The 22,454-nt window shown below is 37.1% G+C and overlaps 1 long non-coding RNA gene across 1 annotated transcript in view; it reads left to right on the top strand.

Annotated features, from left to right (window-relative positions):
• The window catches only part of LOC135578998 (uncharacterized), a 90,740-nt gene that overhangs the window by 41,095 nt on the left and 27,191 nt on the right, over positions 1 to 22,454 (top strand). The window contains exons 3-4 of the long non-coding RNA XR_010471204.1: positions 11,887 to 11,924; positions 13,846 to 22,454. The exon at positions 13,846 to 22,454 is cut by the window's right edge and continues 27,191 nt beyond it. This is a non-coding gene — a long non-coding RNA (uncharacterized LOC135578998). The remainder of the gene's footprint in view (positions 1 to 11,886; positions 11,925 to 13,845) is intronic.

Here is a 22,454-nt window from a genome sequence, read left to right as displayed (position 1 = left end):
TGTATTATTCTTTCATCAAAATGCCTGAAGGTTTTTAAAAAGAGCTTTAAGGCCATTCCAACCAAATATCTTAGGGCCTGACGATTCTTTGGGATAGAGCACAAATTAGAGCAAGAAACTATTGTCAGTGATGACAGGAACTGCTGAGCACTGAAGTGACATCTGTAGTCCTTAAATAAGCTTTTGTTATTCACTTCTCTGTTCTATGAAGTGACCAAGGATCCTGTAGTTGGGCCAGGCTGGTCACCCCTACCAAATACTGTAGCTCCCAGGATGAGATAACTTTTACTTAATAGGCTGCTGACAGCCTGAAACAGGAATTGACAATATTTATTAAGCACTGGCCTCTATCAGTTCGATCAGTTTAACAGAACTGTAACTCTGTCTATATATAGATAGATGACAAGGTCAAAGCGTTCGGATCATGGATTCTTTTCTCTTTCTTTTCCTGTATGAGGATAAACTGTTTCTTGTGGAAAAAAAAAACAAAAAGGGCTTTAAAAATGTTAGGTTCATATAAGCAGTGGAAAGCTAAAATACATATTTAATTATTTTCCACTGCTTACTCTGTGGCTTAAATTTTTCAAGCTCAGCTAATTTGGTCGAACTCCAAAATGTAGGATTTCTCTGACAGGTGTCGACAGATTATAAAGTCAGTTTCAGAACAATGTAACAACATCAATCCTAGCTGTGACAATATCCATAAATCTTCATACCTGGGGGAGAACGAGGTGTTAAATCAGGTATATTTATATTGTAATTTGTTCATGAAAACTCAGGTTGGCAACTGAAAGGAAAGATTCATATGTACGTATTTTTCTTAAAATTACAAGAGCAGATATTATCATAAAACCTGAATGTGTGATTTTACCTCTATTTTTAGGCAAATTGAAGGACTAGAAAATGCCAAGAAAAATGTATTTTTCTGGAAAAATCTGTGCTGTGCACATGAACAAGTTGAATGAGATTTCCAGAGCACTAGACCAGCTTGTCAGCAGGTGTAAATTAGTGTGATTTTAGCATACTTGAAAGAATTTATATTGACATCATCTGATAGCTCTGTGAAATTAAAAAAAAATATATAAAAAAATTAAAAATTGCAAGAACATATTTAACTTTTTCTTTTTAGGTTAAAACTTTGACTTGAATCATGTGTACAAGAGGTTTCCTGAGATTTTCTTTATGTCTCATTATTAAGACAACTTATGCAAGTGCCTGAAAAAAGATTCTGGTTTTCTTTATTTCTAGAGCAAAGAAAAGCTGTACTAGCTTTTCAAAATTTATTATATATTTTACCTTTTAGGAAAAATATCAAAATTAGCTAGAAAGTGGATTGTTTAATCCAGTAACTGCTCTTTAGCAACTGAAAAACTTTCACAGAGGTTGAGTGTTCAGACACTGAACACCATAATTGTGTAAGAAAACATCTGGTTCTTCCAAACTTAAAGAAGGAAAGGTTAACATATGCGCAATTCTAGTTTTTCTCAACTACCGCAGAACCAGGTTTTTTTCCTTATCATGTTGCAGTTTCGATGTTTGGCCTTTTTTTTTTTTATGACAGAGGCCCCCAATGTTGTTTTATTTCACCATTTTTTTATTTACTCCTGCTTGTTACATAAGCTCTGCTTCTTCTATAAGAAGACAATATTCCTCTGCCGTTTTCTTCATTGTTGGTTGTATTTTAATCAGGTTTCTTTACCTTAAAAGAGATATAATCTTCTGTTGTCTTCTAATTCTTCTGAATTATTCCCTCTATCACTCTTCACTTATCCTGCAAGTGATGTTTACTTACTTTCAGGAGAAGATTATGTGGCCTTCAGAGTACTCTGTCACAGTATCTATCACTCCAGTGCAGAGAGGAGGGAAGTCCTTTCAATCCACAGCCATAATGTTCTAATCATGTCTAGAGGATTATAGCCCATATTTATTTTAATTCTGTGATATTATGAATTTTGAGTAGCAAGCTGTATTTATGGGTAGAGTGTAGGTTGAAGAAGTAAAGGGACTCCACTGGATTTTTAGTGGGTTTTGAAATTTGCCTAGCTTGCCAGTAAGGAACATTGGGCCTCACAGTATGTAAACAACTTTTAAATGTTTGATGAAGCAAGGGAATAGTCATTAGCTGTTTATCCTCATTTTCTTGGCAGGTAAGAACCATATGGGGCCCTTCCCAAAGGACATATTAACATTTCTGAACTGGGAGACAGCAGGCAATGTGCTGGTGGGAAGATAGCCCAGATCACAACTGAGTCAATGCATCATTAATAGATTATTCAAATATTGAATTTTAATCCATCCCCAAACATAAGAGAAATAAAGGAAATGTAGTTACTTAAGTCTGTTTGGGTCCCAAAGTCTATTTCACAAGCACATAAATAAATAGGATGGCATGAGGATAAGCACATCATATAACTCCCTTCACGGTGGGGAATTCTGAGATGGATTTTTCATTCCATCCACCTGACCATACAGGGTGAGGCTGATTCATCCATATGCTAGTTAAAGAAATGCATCACTTTGTTTTGTTCCTCTTCACTTCTTCCACTAAACCTTGTGACTATGTAGTCTGTGTTAAGTCATGTAAATGAATGGTTTTGTGTGTATTAGGGTTGTCCTTTAGGGCAATGATCAGAAAAAGGAGGGTGACCAATGTCCTAATTCACATTATGAAGAGCAGCAAGAAGCATTCCCTGACCCACATATTTGTTTCAAAGACATTAACAGAAGAATCTGAGAGAAAGAACTGTCTTATAATGGTTATTATTCCAGGTGTCTGGAATGCCATGATACCACATGAAACTCAAAAGGATGAAGCAACACTGTGAAACACTCAAAGCCCAAGAAATAATAAATAATTAAAAAAAACTTGGACAACTTTCAGTTCTAGAGAGTGATTTTCTCTTGAAGGTTCAACTTCCCATTATAATGACAACTTTCCCCTTGTTCCCTAAAGTTCTGTCCAAAACCAAGTTAAACGTAAAGAAGTAAACACTATCTTTGTAGGTACAAGGCTTCCTGCTGGTGATTGGTTTTGCAACACAGACTGCTGGTCTGTGGTTACAAGTCACTGGTGATATGCAACAGGTCTACATGATTGCAAATGGCATGGAGAGGGCAAACTATCTGACTGCTAGTTCTTCCAATACAAGAACTAATGGCCCGCAGATTAAACCAGCAGTAGCTGGGATCACAACAAACAGGAGGAGGTGGCTGTGGATCATGAATGGAGACCTCCCTGAGAGAGAAAGCCCATTGAAAAAGTTTGCATGGTTTTAAAGGGAAAATGAACAAGTACTTGAAAAACAGATGTACTGTGGTTACTTTCAGACTCTTACAGTTCTATATTGTCACAAGTCCTTCCAAAATGGTTTCAAGGACTTCATCAATGAGAAATTCATCATCATTGCATTGAGTATCTTTCATTTGATATTCTATTTTCCATTATATATATTATTAGTAGTGATATATTAGTATTATTTTGATATTATAGTAAACTATTATTATTTTAATCCACAAGATCCTCCTCTTTATATTCTCTCCCTTATGTGGGCTGGGTGGGGGGGCGGGTGGGGCAGGCCGGGAGTGAGCGACTGGCTATCATGGTCTTGAAGTGCTAGATTGGGTTAAACCATGACAGTAATTCTCCACGTTCTCCCCATTTTGGGGAAGACACAGCTATGACATCAATGCCCAAAATAGAAAGAAAAAGTGCATTGTGCTTTACTCCCCATCTGTGTCATCTGAACTATATTTTCTGTTTAAATCCTTTTTTTCTGAAGTATATGTCAATACAAACCTCCAAAACACAGCATTGGTTTATCTAGCTGTGGCACTGCTGTTCATATTTTTGACACTCACATCACAAATCATTAAGATATCTAAACAATATCTTTGTTTTTGCATTTGTCTATTCTGAACAGTTTTTCTTTCACTTGTGAAAGTTGCTCTAAATGTGAAATAAAAATCATGTAGACTCCTTTCTGTAATGAAGACTTACAAGAAAGGTGAAGAGGTAAAAGTAATCTAGAAGAAGCAAGGGAGGGGGAAAATCACTCTAAAGAAGAAAGGAGAACACAGAAAAGTTAAGGTGGTCACCCACTGAAAAAGGGAAGGAATGTACCCTGGGTAAGGTTTGCCTTGGCTAGTAGCTATCTGAAACAGCTACTTCACAATAACCATTACATAATGTCTCTGTGTGAGGACATCAATTTGTCATTTTAAAAAATATATATATTTTAATCTGGAATAATTAATTTGCTACAACTTAGCTTAGCTGATTTAGCTTAGCTGATTTAGCTTTAGCTTGGAATAAATTTGTTTAGCTGTTTGTCTGGTTGGTTTTGGTTTGTGTCTTTTTTTATTTTTTTCCCAGAAATGTATTTTCACATGAAGTTTCAGCATGTTTCTTCTACATGGGGACTGTTATCAAGACCTGATTCTGATTTCATTTATACAGCACTATTTTATACCAAAAAATCCAAATAACTTCATTGGAATCATTCCTGATTTAGTCTGGTATGAGATCAATATCAGGACTTTATGGCTGTTTGAATAGATGCTTTCTCTTTTTAACAGCCAAGATAGAAAAAAAGTTTGGACCAGATTACAAACATTTTTTTTGTTTCTCATCCTTGCTGAAATGAAAATGGAGTAAAAATAGTTTAATTCAGTAGAACACATTGCATTTGGCCTGAGATGAAACATTTCGTATATTCTAAGTAAAACAAAGAAAGAAGGCTTACAAAATAAAAATTCCTCAGACTGCTGTTGTTCTCTTTCTCTCCCTTTTGCTCACTAGTTCAAGGTTAGACTTTTCACTCATACTTGGAGCCACTACAGTTTTGAACTCATTTCAAGGAAATGCCTTAATGGCCAGGCTATATGCCGTTCTAAGAGCAGAAGAGATCTCCTTTTCTGAGATGCTTTTACACACACTTGAAATAGCATTCATCTTTACATAAAAGTCAGATTCCTCTGATTAAATTCAGATGCCTGCAACTTGATATCCTCAGCTTCCTTTAAATAACAGCAAGAAATAAATAAGCACTTTGAGAATGTGATTCACCTTATGAGTTCTAAAAAAACCATGACATTTTTCTTCGACCTTCAAGACCTAAATATGCATCCTCTCCTTACGCCATCAGGCTTTTTTACTGTATGTCAGACAACCTTTAACATCACAGAACACACTTCTGTCTACACTGCCCTCCACAATGCCAGATCTTCACCTGACTCACACAGATCACAGAGGCAATTTCTTACTCTTTAACACCAGTGGATGCTGAGCTGGGCAGATACAGACATTTGTTCAAGTGTCTCAGATGTCTAGTTTATATATTTGTCATGTTCCTGGCTGAGGGATGATTTGCTGCTTTCCAGTTAGACTTATGCCAGGGCAAATAAAATGCAGATGCAAACATTTGTTCATAACATCTAACATAGAAAACTACAGGTGTCTTTGAGAGAAAAAAGTGAGAAAATGAAATACAAGTACCACTTATTCTACTTACCTGCATGATCTAAATGTCTAAACAGAACTTGCCTCTGACTCTTGACTAGAACTGGATAACCACCATTATGCTCTTTTCCACTTTGGAATAACCACAGGGTTGAGGCCTCTATAGCCAGTATCTTCCTCTTAGATGTATTATAACAACAGTTCAGGTGCTTTAAACTTTAGGATGTTTGTTTCTTTTTCCTGAATGTGGAGTGAGTCCTGACAGGAGGCACAAGTGTAACATAGAGACATGTGGACACAGTGGATGTTTAAAGCAAAGTGAGACGAGTCCCTAGAATCCCACCTGCCAGATGAACATCCAAAGCACCGAAGAAGGGGGCAATTCCCATCCTTATGTCCTTAATATCTCTTCTTAAGTTTCTCTTTAAACAGTTTATGCAAAGCAGAACAGCGGAACAGCTCCAACTCCTGTTGGAGAATCCTAACACTTCACCTCATGAAATCTTACAGCTTGATGACACTCAAGAGAGAGATGGAAGACACTGTGTCAAATATTCACAGTTGACTGAGATGTGACGATCCTGCCTCTCAAACAGTTTATGTACCCATGTGGATGTACAAAAACTGAAAGTGATGCCTCTAAAGCCCTTATGTCAGACCTTATCTTCACATAGCCGTTGGCAGAAAGCAAGCTGGTGAAGCAACGTTTTTTTTCTTTTTTTCCATGAACAATGCCAAAGGGTAAATTCAGGAGTCTCCAGCGTACATTTGAATTCCACTGGTTAAAGGAAAAAAGAAAATCTGCATGCACAAGTGCCCACTCTATCACTTCCCCCCCCGCTACAGTTATGTGGTTATAGACATATAAAACAAATTTATTAACAACTGATCAGTAAATTCAGACTAAATTTGTAAATTTTGCAAAAATTATTTTAAGACATGCAATACTTGAAAAATAGTTTAAGCTAAAAGATCTGGGATACACTCAGTAACTCTCCCAAACAAAGAACGAATCTGCTACCTCATGTTTGTTTAGTGTCACCCTTAGTTCCCTCAGCAGCCTACAGGATTCTCAGCTAGCCTGCATAGCTCTACATTAGACTATGGTCACATCTGTGATCACAATAAGGACATAAATGCCTCCCTGTTTCAACTTCCTGACAACAGGTGGGAGGTGTGCCATGTAACACAATGCTGATTTCATATACTGTGCACATATTTTGAAGTTGTTTTCTAGTTGCATAAATTATAACATCTTCTTCCCCCATCTCAGCTTGTATAAATTAGTACTAGAACAAGTATTTGGCATAACCCAAATGAAAATTCAGGGAGTAAAGGAAGTCTCCCTTTCTTTTTCTCTAAGTAGATCCCAATCTCAGTAGGAAAAGCAGTTCACCACTGATGCCAGGAAAGAGGAGGAGGGTGAGAATTGTTCTGCAGAGGATTTGTGAGGTGTGGAGCTATTTTAATATTGCTGGATGAAAAATCTGTTACTAAAATAAGATTGTAGAATGAATGCACTTCCACTAAAGCAAAGGAATGTTGGCTTCAATAGTTTTAAATGCTCCAATAAAAAATGCTACTTTTTCATAATTCCATCTATGTTCACTTTCAAATTGGTCTCCATAAACTGCTGCACTTGATGAAAGCTTTGCCTTAGGCATTTCATTTTCAATATCACTGCTTTCTCTTTGGTATGAAGAAAGACATGACAACCTGAGCAAAAGAAGAATATGTGCTAGATGTCATGCAATGACACAGTTCTAGGGCATTCCAAGTGTGTAAACATAATAAAATAGTCATCGTATGTTAAGGCATAAACCAGATCTGAAATTATGAAATAATGTACAATTATTCATGGATTCCTGATTAGGTACTGTATATATTTCATGGCTTAATTTCATGTTCATCTGAAAAAGCAGATATGCTAGTGTTTCCAGGAAGAATGTCTTCATTTTATTTTAAAAAAAAGGTGTAAAAATGTCCAAAATTTGAATGAATTACTAACATGGAAAGAATGTATTCTTTACTGTATATAACTTGATTGGTTTCATATCAAAGTTGCATACAAAATCACATCATATAATAACAGGATCATTCTAAGTCATTCTTGCACTGTCCAGCAGCAACAGTGTGGGATCACAGTATCACACAGTATCACAGTATGTTTGGGATTGAAAGGGACCTCAAAAGATCATCTAGTCCAATCCCCCTGCTGGAGCAGGAACACCTAGGTGAGGTCGCACGGGAACATGTCCAGGCGGTTTTTGAATGTCTCCAGAGAAGGAGACTCCACAACCTCCCTGGGCAGCCTGTTCCAGAGCTCTGTCACCCTTACTGAGAAGAAGTTTTTTCTCAAATTTAAGTGGAACCTCTTGTGTTCCAGCTTGATCCCATTACCCCTTGTCCTGTCATTGTTTGCCACTGAATCGAATCGGATCGAATGCAGTCGAGAACTCAGTCCACAGTATCAGTTTTTAAACTCGGTTTAGATGTGGGATTGTGTTTGACCTTCTGTAGATGTTTAGAGTATACAGTTTTGCTGTATGCAGCTCTATATAGTTCAATAAATTTGAGACCATATTTATATAAAGTCTTTCCTCAAGCCTGTCTGTTGACTCAAGAGCTAAAGGATTGATCCTGTTGATTTTAACAGGAGGACCAGTCCTTCCAACCAAGCATTTGTGAACACAGCTTTACTGTGGGTCACCACAGAGCCAGGACATTTAATAGTCCCTCATGTAGAGTATTGCAGTATTTTTTGCTGACCTTGACAGTTTGAGACTCACATCCATCTCATTTGAAAAACTATATTCTCCCCTGCCTTGTAAATTCAGACTTCTGTAAGGAAGTATCAGCTTAAATTTAGAGGACATTACTTACTGTCTATTTGCAAGGAAAAAGTGCTGTTTTATTTCACTGAAAGAGAAAATATCCTCTTCAGTTCACTTCTTATATCTCACTTGCAGAGTGATTTTGTTTGTCAGAAACAAGAGTGCAAAAAGGAAGGGAAAGAGAAGCCTACGTGTGGCTATTGTGGAACTTTATTTTCTACCTCTTCTTTTCTTCCCTCTTCCTCATTCTTCAGTGCAGCCAGGGGTCTCACCTGAAGCAAGGAAGCAAGAAACAGTAGCTAGAGGGTGTTGGTAGTTTCTGGCTCTCTTTCTGTCCTACATATGAAGTTTTTAAACCATGTAGTACATTTCAAATTCCATTTTCCCACCATGCCTTAGAAGATTGTGTTTTAAAGATAAAAGTGGGAATAATGTCCTGTCTGCATAAGCTAGGTGGAATTTCTCTCTTCAGTGAAGGGAGTACTTCAGTGAAAATTTTTTTAATCAAAATCTTTTTTTTATGAAATCTATTGTAGTATTTTTCCATAGAACCATAAAATCACCTAGGCTGGAAAGGACCTATGGAAGTCATCTTGTCTAACACCCTGCCCAAGGCAGGCACAGCCAGATGAGGCTGCTGAGGGTCATGTCCAGCTGGGTTTTACATCCCTACAAGGGAGGAAAGTATTTTTGGGAAGCCTGGTCCAGATTCTGGACATCCTCACTGTTATCTTTTTTTCCCTTATATTAAACGCAAATTTTCCATCTTCTGCATTTTGCCTCTCATCCTATCTGTGCACTCCTAAGAATTTGGGTCCACCCTCTTCACATTATCTTATCGGATAGTTGTAGGCATCAGTAAGATCTCCTCTAAGGCCTCCTCTGAACACACCCAGCTACCTCAGCCTCTTCTTTCATTTCATGTGCTCCAACAGCCTAACTTGGCATGCCTGCTTGAGACACTCCAGTATGTCACTGTTCTTCTTGCTCAAAATAATAAATAAAAAGTAGTGCAATGGCTAGGCACTATATGAGAAGCAGGCTGAGGTCCATGTTGTATGTATTGCTAAGGTTAATCTTGCATGTATTTTGGAGCAGGGATCTGAAATTTTACTCCAATCTTAAGTTTAATTATCAAATTACAGATGTTTGCCACATTTGTCACATACCCTGTAGAAATATTTCTATTTTATATAAACCCTAAAATGATCCATTTGGGGAGTAAAGAAAGCAAAGATGAGCTTTCCAGAGTCTTCAGCTTCAAATACATATGCAAGTGAGGCACAGCAGCATGTTAAAACTAAATCAGGCAACTCCATCAGGGAAGCTACTCTTTGTAATGGTATGATTCTCTGGTGAAAAACATGAAGTGGTTCTGGTTGAAGTATAGAACCAAAATGTAACTCTGAAATATTACCATATTTAACAAAGAGAGCAATATTTTTTGTTTTTAAAAACTAATAATTCATAGTGTGACATACTTGAAAATTGAAATTTGTCCTTCTTTTAACTTCGTGTTGAAGAACTAAGTTACTGTTTGTTAAAATGTATGGTAATTCCTAAGAGCAATTGGCAGACTTTTAAAGTACTTGAACATGATGTTTAATGACCTAGTATATTATGTGGTAGCAAATCCACCAGACAGACATGCATGACTTCCAAAATCTTAATTGCTTTCTGTATGCCGGAGGTCTCCATTTGTTCTTAGAGGGGATTGTACTTCAGCGATAAACTAATTAAACCCAGGTTTTACAAAGCCTTGAGGTTTACAGGCCTTTCCCAGTGAACAGTTCTGCTGACGTCATTAGGCGTCTCATCTAAGTAAAAGACTGGGAATTTAAGGAAATTCACAGCTTTCAAGGTTTTGGAACATAGTTTGTATATCGGACAGTAACAACTTCATAAACCATAAAGACTTAAAAGATGAAATGTTGCCAGTATTGTAATTTAACGTAAGGGTATGCAAAGAAGTGTCTGAACTATTAAAATACTTGCAACATATCGTTACTAATTAAAGTAAGTCCTTACCTTGTGTGACTCATACATAAGATTTTAATTTAGTATAAATAACACTAGCTTTTATGAGTTCATTTCTGAACAGTCTATCATGGCTGCATTTCTCAAACAGCATGGTTATAAAATAATACAACAAGAACTAGAGAAAAACATGCTTTACTAGGTAGATAGGGTTTGTTTGTGTGTGTGTTGTTTTTTTTTGTTTTGTTTTGCTTCATGAGAACAGGGCTGAAGACATCATTCTACTTTTACTGCTTTTCCATTTCTTATTTTTGCTCCCTATATATGTAGCAGCTCTAGAGAGATGATCTGCTATATAATCGTTCTCTAAAAATGGTTCTATTAGTACTATGCAAAACAAACATTAAGAAAGCAAAAAACATGTGAATTGCATTGTGATAAGAAAGTGGTTATAAAGATTTCTGGAAGATCCATAACATGGATTTGACGTGTGGTCAGGACTCAGATCAGATCTTCTCTTCCATAATGCAAACAATCACCTGGTGGCTAGTTTGAGGGGTCAGAAGCAATTATATTTGAATGTCATTGAAGGGAAGAGACTGCCAGTTTGTATAGCTGGGCCAGTCAAACTGTGAAGCTCAGATGAAGGTTGATTGATGTAGTAAATATCTCTTTTTTTCTTCATCTTGCAGGATTTACTCACATAAACTAATTTTTCTTCTTATCCAGTCCTCCCCTTTCATCACTTCTTCCTTTGGTTTTCTCAAGACTGAGACGTTTGCCAATATCACACAACTTCCCTTTGCTATAGTATCTGTCAACTTTATTCAAAGCATAATCTGCTTGAACTAAGGTTCCTCTGCTATTCAGTGACGCACAGAGCATATTACAGGGATATAAATGTATGATAATAACAACCTGAATACCTCTGCTAGTAGTCCTGCTGACTGGTCTTTATTCACACCATTATTGTGTCATTCATATATTTATTTGCCCTTCCAGCGCATTTAGGGAAGCAAAGAAAATAATTATTTTCCATATTTATTGTAGTTTGAATTTTTGTGCCTCTTCAGAAACATGTTTTCTACTGTTAGAGGTATTGAGAACATGAAACCATCATTTTTTTTCCTCATAAGTACTTATGCAGATGGGCCATGTATTTTGCTGTCAATATACTCAGAAAAATGAAATCCAACCTCTTTTTCATTGAACAACTCACCAAAACATAAACGTAACAGCATCACATTGAAATCTATGCATCTCCTGATAGTTTTGATTATATACTGGTACTCTGTTATCTGTTTCTTTAAAAATACACATTATCTTTTAAAAAGGTAGATGTTTTAACTAATTTCTAGTTCTAGAGTGTAAAGGGAAAAAAAGCAATACACACATATCCACTGAAATTAATCCTATAACTGAAAAATATTTAGTGCCACTTCCTTAATTTGAAAGATCAGGAGTCTGCCCTGGCATGCTATATCTCCTGGTGGAACGCAGGCATAATGGAAAAGTGCTGTCAATGCTCTGCCATAAGAACCACTCTGGCCAAAATTACTTTACCTCTACAGAATAATACACTGATTCTTAAGGAAGTTTTGCCATTCTCTGTTCTAGGCACTGTAGAAGGATTACAAGGAATTACTGCTCAAAAGGTAAAGGAAAATACATATGATACTCTTTTTTTTTTTTTTTTTTTTTTGTAGGGTTAAAAGAGAGATTGGCCATCATCTACTGGGAATGCCAGAAAGTTGGAGCAAACAGTGTTATCATTTGTGTTTAAAGCATTGTTATAAAAGTAAACACTATATTTCCTTGAACAATAAACAATGCAATTATAGCAGTGGGAAAATCACATCAAATGAGCTAGCCTGGTTTAACAACATTGTAATGGGGAATGTAAAGGGGAATGGTGAGAAAAGGGTATGGGATTGTCATCACTGATATCAGATGCCAGTCAGACATGCTTTTTTGGCTGCAATTGGGCTAATGTTTAATTGAATTTTGACTCTGCTTCCAGCCCGCTCTTTGTTGCTGATCACAACTCCCCTGATAGGGAATAACAGACTAAATCTGCCAGTGTAACAGCATAGGAAATCAGTCCCTAATCCAGTTCTGTCAGAATGTGCATGTTAGAATAAATAAAGAGTAGAGCTCTTTCTCTCAACTGCGCTTAACTAGTAGCATTGTTATGATGCTCTTCCCATTTAAAATCTTCTACTTGAAAAGTGAAAATACCTTAATGCCAGCCACTACCATTTAAACTGAGCAACGTTCTCACAGTATTTAATGATATTGTTCCTTCAGTTTTTCACTGGCACTTCAAAATATGATGTAGTACAAAGACCATAATCCTGAACTGATTAACCATAAATCAGGCTGTGACATCAACATAGGTTTGATACTGATTTATTTTTTAAAAAGAAAGACTTTATAAAGCCAGTCTCAAGAGAACTCCCCAGTCTTTCCTCTTCAACAAAGTGTCCCGAGGAGATTAAATGCATGCTTGTGGTTGGTATTGGTATTTCAACCTTAGCCAAACATTTCAGCTGGCAATATTTGTTCCTCATGAGCCATGGAGCAATGTAACTCCACTGTTCTGTTGAAATAATTTTAATACTTTGCAGAATGTAAAAATATGGATTTAATACAGAGTTGTTTCACAGACAGCCCCACTAAACCCTAGAATGGATTAAATGTATAGAGGTAATATTTTAGATGCAAGCTGTTTCTGTTTTATGTAACAACAATGTTATCTGCTTTTTAAATGTTGTAAAACTGCATGTATTTTTTAGTAGATACACTGAACACTAGCACAGATACACGTATTTCCTCATGATTATTTTCATGGTTTAAACGATATTTCTTTGAGATGACTCATGGTAAATATGCATATCCCACATGTGCACTACTCACATATTCAAACTTCAAAATAATATTATTGTAAAGTCCAGCAGTTAAAAGTTTTGAAAAGCAGAATTAGGTTTGTTTGTGGATGGAGCCTTTGATAGTGGATCACATGTTAGTTTTTTTATCAGGACCCTTTTCTCATTTAGCAGGTCAGAGCAGGAATAACACTCGCTTATGGAACATCGATTCTTTAGTTCAGTGTATGATAATATGCCTGATTTACTGGCACATCTGACAATGTCATTGAACACCAAGTGTTAACACTCCTGAACACAAATCTTGTAGAAATCAAACTGGGTAAGAAATATAGGGTACATGAGTTATTATGCTGTGCTAGCTAACACCAGCCACCTCCCAGGCTTTCAGAGTAGCCATCTCTCTATCTAAGCTAGCACACTGCTGTTTTGTTTCTTAGAGTGGGAATTGTTTTATCCTTCAGTCACATATGAAACCAGAAAGCCTCCACATGGTTTTGCCATCAAATGCCACATATAAATAAAATCTAATTTGAAAATTCAAGTGACTGAGAGAACTAAAATATTGAAGTCACTATGAAGAACATGTGTGAGATTACTCATAGCATAAACCTTCATTAAAAGGGTTTGGACTTTAATTATTGTTATGACTGCGTGTTGACAACTGAAACATCTTTTTCTATTAACTCAGTGATACATATTCTGCATCTGGTTACCCACGCCTATTGAGATGGATGCCTGGAACAAGAAGTAAGTTTTCTTGACACAGCAGCAAAGAGTAACAGGAAATTTACTGGAAAAAAACATTACTACTCCCCAATCACTCAAAATCCAGTTCTTCTGGGCTGGGAGTTACAAAGCATCTATAGTCAGACACAAAGAAGCATAGACCAGCTGTTCTAGAGTCTGGGCTGGTGGGTCCAAGACAGCTTTGGTTCAGAACCTGTTCAGACATGTTGACATGTGGTTGTACTGATACATGCTTCCTCTCAGGAAGGAGAGCTGGGTCAACAAAGCTAATCCTGTGCTATTGTGTATGAATGGTTTCCAGTGCACAGGCAGCTCTGTTCCCCACTAAGAGCCAGACAGACCTCATCGTGACTATGTGCACCTGTCAACATAGGCAAGATGCTTCCCACTGAGTCTGCCAATCAGAACATAATTAATGATGGCTTACTGTCCAGCTATTCATACAGGAATTACAAGTAGAGAAGCAATATGAAAGAGGAGAAGGATATGGGTATTATAAGAAAAGCAGCATAGAATAATTTCTGTGACTGGATTAAGTAATCTTCTTCCACTGGTAATCAAACTGTGTAACACTTTTCATAGCGCTCTTTCATTTCAGCAGCACTTGGCTACTGAAGTTATCCCAGTGGGGGCCAGTGAAACCAAGCAGAGACTGATGAATTGAGGAAAGCTTAGACTCCTTCTGGCAGAAGCCATTTCAACATCCCTTTTGTTTCTTGCCAAACAGGTCCTGATCACTCTCCTAATGAGGCAGCATGGTACCTTGGCAGATATGAATGCCCACAATTCCTATGCCAGCCTAAGTCATTCCTACATAATTCCTATGTCATACCTACTTCAAAGGGGTTGACTGCAGATCGTCACTTCAAAAGGCATGATGAAAGTTTGCTGTTTCCCTCCTTTGATTCATCCATCATTCTCAAAGGAACATGTGCCCTGTCTTTGTCAGACCACACAGAAATCACTTTATTGATAGACCAGAATAGCACACAGGGATATAATATCATTTGCTTTATCAAGGTCATCATCAAAAATTATTTGCACTTTAAACACTTCTGAAAGAAAAGAGTAAGACATAAACTCACGCCTGTACTTAAAAATCAGGCATTCTTCTATAGCTGCTTCAACATGTTGCTTATCTCAGAAGAATCAGTGTCCCACCCTTTGATCCACTTCTATCGGAATTTTTCTTGAGCTCTCTCCTTTGTGTTATGCTTAAGCAGGTCATCTCATTTATCTTCTTGGACTGTGTGGTGCAAGTGTGAGTTCTGCAGTACTGCCTCCTCTTCTTGTCCAGGCTGGAAGGACCTTCACCTCTCAAGTAGCCTGTATGAGGCACTGGCACAGCATATGCAATCGAAGATAAATGGTTATTCCATTCCCTGTTTATGCTTTATTCTTAATTTGAATTTATGTTGCGCACCTTCACTATCCTCTCTCTTTTAGATTCAGGAGGACTGCAACAAAATCTTATGAATCAACAGAGGAAAAAGTATTCAAAGTGCCCATCTGTGTGTGAGTTGGTATTAGGACAGATATCACATATTTGTCTATTTTTCATGGGGTTTCTTCATTTTTTATTATCTGTATGCCACAAATATGAAACTTTTTAACCTACTCTAGGTTTAAAATCAGCTTCTGGTTACCTTGAGAATGAGGTTAGAAGATGCTGTAGGCTCGTCTTTGTCTCAGCTTTTGTGCAAAGAAGCCCTGCCATTTCCAAGGTTCAGGTTCTCAGTCTCCGTGTCTGTGTGAGAAAATCTCAAAACTTTTACTGGGATTTAATTTCTTTGGCTGCTTATTGGAGAAGCCAAGCACAGCCCGGAAACTGCCACAGAAGAGCTATTAATATGTTTGCAGGGTGAGTTACAGTGATAGGGACCAGAACAAATAATACGAGGTTCAGTTCTGGAGAGTTTGGAGAGGACTTAATGTTTCTTGGAAGAAATGGAAAACAAAGTTGTGGTTAAAGAGCATTATACAAAATTCTCAGGAAAAGAGAGTTTCATAGGAAAGTTTCATCTGCCAGTTATGGTTTACTGATGTTATTTTAAGGTATCATGGAAAATAAATCTAAGGATGGCAACACAGTGCCTGCTTTGTGTTTAGAATGCTTTGCGACTAGGCCTGTTTACAGTCACTTTCAGCAGCAGATCAAGTATTGAAGTATTTTCATTGCAGTCAACAATGGTTTTCTGGGTCTATCTATTAGTGCTCCTATGCAAGTGTAATTTATAACATTTCAGTATATAATTTAAGAAAATCATGTTTAAGCACTTGTGTGTCAACTGCTGTTATTCTAGAAAGTGGACACCCAGCGCAACACAATTTTTTATGATGCAGTGATGTTTCCATTAGACTTCCCTCTATTTGAAACGTTGCTGCTTGGCCATCCAAAAAGTTTTGTAGTCTGTAGTTTGCAACACCTTTGTGAAAAATGCTGGAGTAAACTCTGAACATAAATGTTTTGTTAAAAAAATAATTTTAAGAAGAAAAAACCAAATTTCCCCTCTTTTAAATATTTGTTTAAAAAGCCAAAGTAAAATTTAAGAAGAAAAAATATAAATAAGTTGAATCTACAAGCTATTTTTTTCTCTCCAAAAGCTACCAGACGTATGACAATGTTATTAACATTTGAAATTTATCTTCTTGAATAGTCAAAGTATTTGAAGGGGACAGCATACAGGGCATTCTAAATATACATATACTTTTATTATTCTTTATGGTTTAATTAATAGAAAAGAACAATTCCTTCCATGTGTATGGATGGAATCTTATTAAAGTATAATAAATAACTACGTTATAGGAAGGAAGGGTGTAAAGGAGAAGGAACCAGGGTCGTTTCAGTGGTGCCCGGTGACAGGATCAGAGGCGATGGACACAATCAGAAACACAGGAAGCACCCCCTGAACATCAGGAAACACTTTTTTACTGTGAGTGTGATTTGGCGCTTTCACAGGTTGCCCAGAGAGGTTGAGGAATGTCCTTCCCTAGTGATATTCAAAAGCCATCTGGACATGAGTCTGGGCAACTGTCTGTAGGTGGCTCTGACTGACCAGGGGATTTGAACCGGCTGACCTCCAGAGGTCCCTTCGAACCTCAACCGCTACGATTCTGTGACAATCATTCAGTAATGAGCAGTCTAGGAAGCTATATTTGCATCCCATTGTTACGTATCACAGATATTACATGGATACCATGAATTTTTTGAGTTTTAAATGAGTCAAACATAATGTATTTGCAATAGAGAGTTAAAATTTTTTCTAAAAAGCAGTGCTGAACTCCTGATTCTTATCACTGCCATAGGTCCCCATAAGGTTTTCATAATACTTTTCAAATGGGTTCATTATTGTTACAGTATTTACTGGTATACTTGTTAGCATAAATTTCGTACAGGATTTATATTACTTTGTCCCACACAACTGACATTCCCTTTTGCTCCTCACTACTCTGACAGTTACTTAAGCCTGAAAGACTGAAGAACAAATACAGTTTACAAATACACAAAATTAATACATTACTGTACGATAAAAGGTAGATCCACCTAAATCTGTGATAGGAATTTTGTTACACCTTTAAGCCATGAATTTCAGTGTTCTTAGAAATATATAAATGGTAGATCACAGTATCACACAGTATCACAGTATGTTTGGGATTGGAAGGGACCTCAAAAATCATCTAGTCCAATCCCCCTGCTGGAGCAGGAATGCCTAGGTGAGGTCGCACAGGAACATGTCCAGGCGGGTTTTGAATGTCTCCAGAGAAGGAGACTCCACAACTTCCCTGGGCAGCCTGTTCCAGTGCTCTGGCACCCTCACTGAGAAGTTTTGTTGAAGTGGATAAATTAGGAATACAAACAAGACAAACTAAGAAGAAAAGAAACAAACCCCTCAGGTTGTATGCACATTAGGTAACAGAAATTCAGAATTATATATCTTTATTGTTTTGCTAAGTGGAAGAAAACTCTGTTGTGGTATTTACATAGCATCAGGAAGAGTTAACATCATGTACTCAGTTTAATCTCTGGACATTTTTGACTCTTGTGTTTTTAACTTAGTAACCCTGTTTGTCTATTATTTGGAGAAGAGAGAGAAAGATGAGAAGTTTCTGCTAAAATTGAGCCTCAAACTTTGCATTTCAGTTGCAAAATCACTCCAAATTATGAAATGCTAAAAACATTTGCTCAGTTTATGCTTACATGTTAGGTCAATTCAATCATCATTTAATATTCTTCATACAGAATCCCTGTCTCATTTAGCACATAAGGAAGGCTTGCATTGATAGAGAAGGAAAATTGAATAATAACAGAGATGGTTGGTTAAAAACCTGATTTTTCAACTTTACATTATTATTTTATTATTTTTATGCAGTTTCCTTAGGTTGTCAAAATTAAAATGAAAGCTATAAATTTCATTGTGTAATGTCCACATGAACTGTCAGAAAAGCTGCAAACTTTAGATCAGAAATTTTAAAATATTTTCACCTTATGGGTCCTTAACATTTTTTCTTAATTTATGTGTGGATTCAGGTATGATGTGTTTTGCCTCCTGATAACAGGTGTTTTGCTTTTCACTGTCACCTGTAAATTAGCCCCTAATTTTGATGCTTGAGATAATGAAGTGATGGACAGCAATAATTAGTTTCTGTCCTAAGTGTGGGCCAGTAGTACAGAAACATGATATAAAATGTCAGTGGCTTTGACAGGTCACTGCAGGACCTCTTATTCCGTGCTGAAAAGGGGGCTTGCTACTAAAGGATTTATTTTCTCCTTAGAAACACTATTTTCCTCAGAAATCTGACTACTTTATGAGATTTTCATCTGGACTTTATTATTCATAGACTCCTACTTTTTAACCCAAACATCCTTTGATTTGTCCTGCTAATTTTCAGTCACAAGAAATGCAGCTCTGCCTACCAGTCTCTTTTACCCTCCATTTCACATGTATTTTGTTTTGACTCTAGATTTCCTTCTTTGGTTTCAAGACCTAGTTTTTTGACCAGCCAGGTTGAGTTCCCATCTTTTACTAGTCTCTGCTATGCACCTGCATCCACCTCTCTTACTTGTGCCACTTGCATTTCAGTGGTGTCCTATGTCCAGCTTGTGTCCTGTGTGCCTTTGCATAAGGCATCTTCTCCTTTGACACTTGCTGGGTGTCAACAAGTGTATAATTCACAAGACATGAGCTTCTTTTTCTTTCTTCTGATGTCTGGATCTGTCTCAGCCTGGAAATGACCGTATTAAGAAAAGCCCATGATCTGCCAAGGATATGCTAGATGACAGCACAGGCCCATTCTGGGGTTAGTGAATGAGGCATTCAAATGAGAGGAGAAGCAGCACAGCCGATTATTTTGTGTGAATGATGTATAGCCAGAGAGCTTCAGAAAAGGTCTGGGGGGAGATTGAGTAAGCTCAGTAACAACAGAAACTTACATGATTTTTGTGGTTGAGCTTTTGCAAACTTCCAGTGAGTTCATACAAATTGGACATTTCCAAGATTTACATTAGGGGTTGTTTCTCAGAATGATAGCAAAGAGCACATCAGTGACACACAGACCACCCTTTTGCCAGATGTCAAGTTCCTGCACCAATATATGAGGAGGGCACAAGAGCTGCCAAAGTAAAGGTTACAAGCTTGTTTTTTTAACAGCAAAAAATAGCATGTTTTTCTCTTGCTTCACAGCAGAAACTTTTTGGCTGAAATTGTCCGAAAGATTTATTCAGAAGGCAAATACCATGCATGGAAAAATTCAACCTAAACAGTTAGTTTGGCAAAATTATAAGAAACCAGATCTTATAACAGGAAACATTTGCAGCCTTAATACCAGGCAGTGCTAACAATTGAGTGTATAATTTACTCAGCACCACCCTATTTCCCTGACAAAGATATTCAGCTGCTTGTAAGGCCAAGTTCCGAGCTTGGAAGGCATGAGCATTAGCTCCCAGTTGATGCTGGCTAGTGTTGACTACGAAGATTCACTTTTAACCGCAGCCTTTGCCTAGCTTTCACAGCATAGCTGATTACATTCCACAGCTATGCCATATTTTGGAAAGTCCTTTACCAAGTTTGATGTTCATGGTGGTTTCAACAAAGATGAAAATAAGAGAAAGATGGCTTGGGACATTTCCATCAAAACTGTTACGACTGAAGGCAATTTTTTAACCCTTTCTACTCTTCCATGAGGATGCTTTCTGTCTCTGTGGGGTTGTTATACTGGAGGGGAAAATGAGGTCATCTGCATCATTAAAAATATGATACATAATCATTGTGTATCATTGAAGACTCCACAGCAGTGATGCCAAGATTGAACAATGTAGGTTACTGATCTGCAGACCTCTTCATCTTTTTCATTAAATGAACATTGACCATAGATGCTAAGGGGCTTTGCTTTTGGTTTTTATTTTTGACCATAAAGTTGCACTGTCACTGTAAGTACATACATTGCTATTTCATCTGTAATGGGTCTAGAAAAGTCATCTTTCTTATAGGATTTTTTCAGCCATGTTACTGTGCACATGTATTTTCTACTGGTCCAGATGCAGAAATATGTCAGAGAGGTGTATTTCTCCAGGCAGCCTTTTCTTTCTCTGAGCTGGTATTTTAAGCATAGCAAGACACGACACTGACAGTCTCAAAATTTTCAAGCTCAGCCATGGACTTGAAGTGCAAGCACTGCTTTCTGACTACTTCCCTTGAAAAATTAACCTTCCAAAACAAAGGGAAGAAGGCACATACCTATGACTCATCATTGCCACCAAGGCCCACTGAAAGGGATTGTAGCGGGGAGAAGGCGGCAGACATCTTTTGAACTGAAAGTGGTGATATAGAGCGTTTCACTGACACAACATCCCTTCCAGAGCTCCTAGAGATGATACCACCTCATGTCTAGCACTGCTGTACCATGTCATAGCCAGCTGCTCAAAACCAAGAGGTGAGGGTGAAAGCATATAGCAAAAACTACAAGCTAAAATGCATAAGAGGAAAGGCAGAAACAAAGCATACCATTAAGAAGTCAGAGCATTAAGAATGGAGATTATATTGAAAAGAAATGTAGCTGTGCTAAATATTTCAAAATCACAGAAATGTGTTGATGGATAGTCAGATAACCTCATATCTTGCATATAGAGATATTATGAAATAGTTATGTGATTGTGATTAAGACAAAACAGTATTGTTGCAGGCAGCAAGGGGTCAGTGTTGTGGCTGCATGATCTCTAATTAATAAGTTCACATTTAATCCACTTATAGGAAGCATGGCCTAGTGAATTACATGGCAGCTGAAATGTTCCTGAATGGAAAATAAGAATACTGTTTTAAGAAAAATTGTAATGTTTGAACATTTGGTTTCATTTTACAAAAGAATAAAAATGACATCCTTTGAAATATTTAATTTAAAATACAAGAGACGGGCTTGCTCATTCTCCAAAACAGCCCACACCCCAGTGGTTAGGATGCTGGAGTAAAAGCTGTTTGGAAGATTTTCAATAAAGTGTATTTTATAGGAAAACAGCAGTTCACTAAAATGGGAAATGAATTTGTTTATCACAATGTTGTTAAAAGAATTTTCAGACCAAGGGCAACATTTTTCATCCAAGATGTAAGGGTGTCATTACAAAGAGATTTCAACTTAGTTCTTCTGAATTCCTAGTGAATTCCCACAGAAAAATGACCAGTAAGTTTAGACTTGATTTCCTATTCTTCAACAGACTTCCCATGTTATCTTGAACAAGTTGCTTTGGTCCAGATTATTTAAAGTAGTTGAATGTGTAAGCCCACTATGTATGCACATTTTTTCCAGTTTGCATGGTCTAATCTTACAATGAGGCCAGAGCACATGTCAGAACAAGATATGAAAACACCAACTATAGACGATCAATGGATAAGATATCAGCTTGACATTTGCACATGTAGTGGTGGTGGGAACAAATACACTGTGATTGAGTACTGGTGGCAAACGATGATGAGAAGATGTGAGCAACCAAGATTCAAGTTCACACTCTGCTCCCAACTTCGGATAATTGAACCAAGCACCTTGACATAGCTGACTACTCTGCCTTCTGATCTGTTTTATTGAAAATTGAAACTAAATTTTAAAGCTATTTTATCCAAGAGACTATATGACTGGGAACATTTCCAGATCCTCACTGTTTTGATTGTCAAACAGACTTTTTTATCCATTAATCAAAAAGAATTAATTTACTATTTTATACTTTTTTTTTTTTTTTTTTTCCAATGCTGTCCTTTGGCTTAAATAACTTCTTTTTTCACTGGAATTTATGTACCTGATGTATCTAGACTGAGCAATGATACCCATTCTAAACTTTGTTTTTCCTAGGTTAAACAACAAATCTCTCTTACTATCCCTTTGTAAATAAAGTTTCTCTCTGCTGCCAATTCCAGTAGCTCTCCTCCACATATCTTCCAATGTGACTTTTTTTCCACCACATAAACGCTTTAATATTTCTCTATCTTTTTCTGAAAATACTTTGCTGGATGGACCTTGGGATCCCTCAGCTTTTCCTGATATGGAAAATCACTGATGATTCTGAAC

The sequence above is a fragment of the Columba livia genome, chromosome 3, assembly GCF_036013475.1.
Source record: "Columba livia isolate bColLiv1 breed racing homer chromosome 3, bColLiv1.pat.W.v2, whole genome shotgun sequence".
NCBI classification, from domain to species: domain Eukaryota; kingdom Metazoa; phylum Chordata; class Aves; order Columbiformes; family Columbidae; genus Columba; species Columba livia.
Note: the sequence above shows the minus strand (reverse complement) of the source record. Positions and strands in the feature narration are given on the sequence as shown.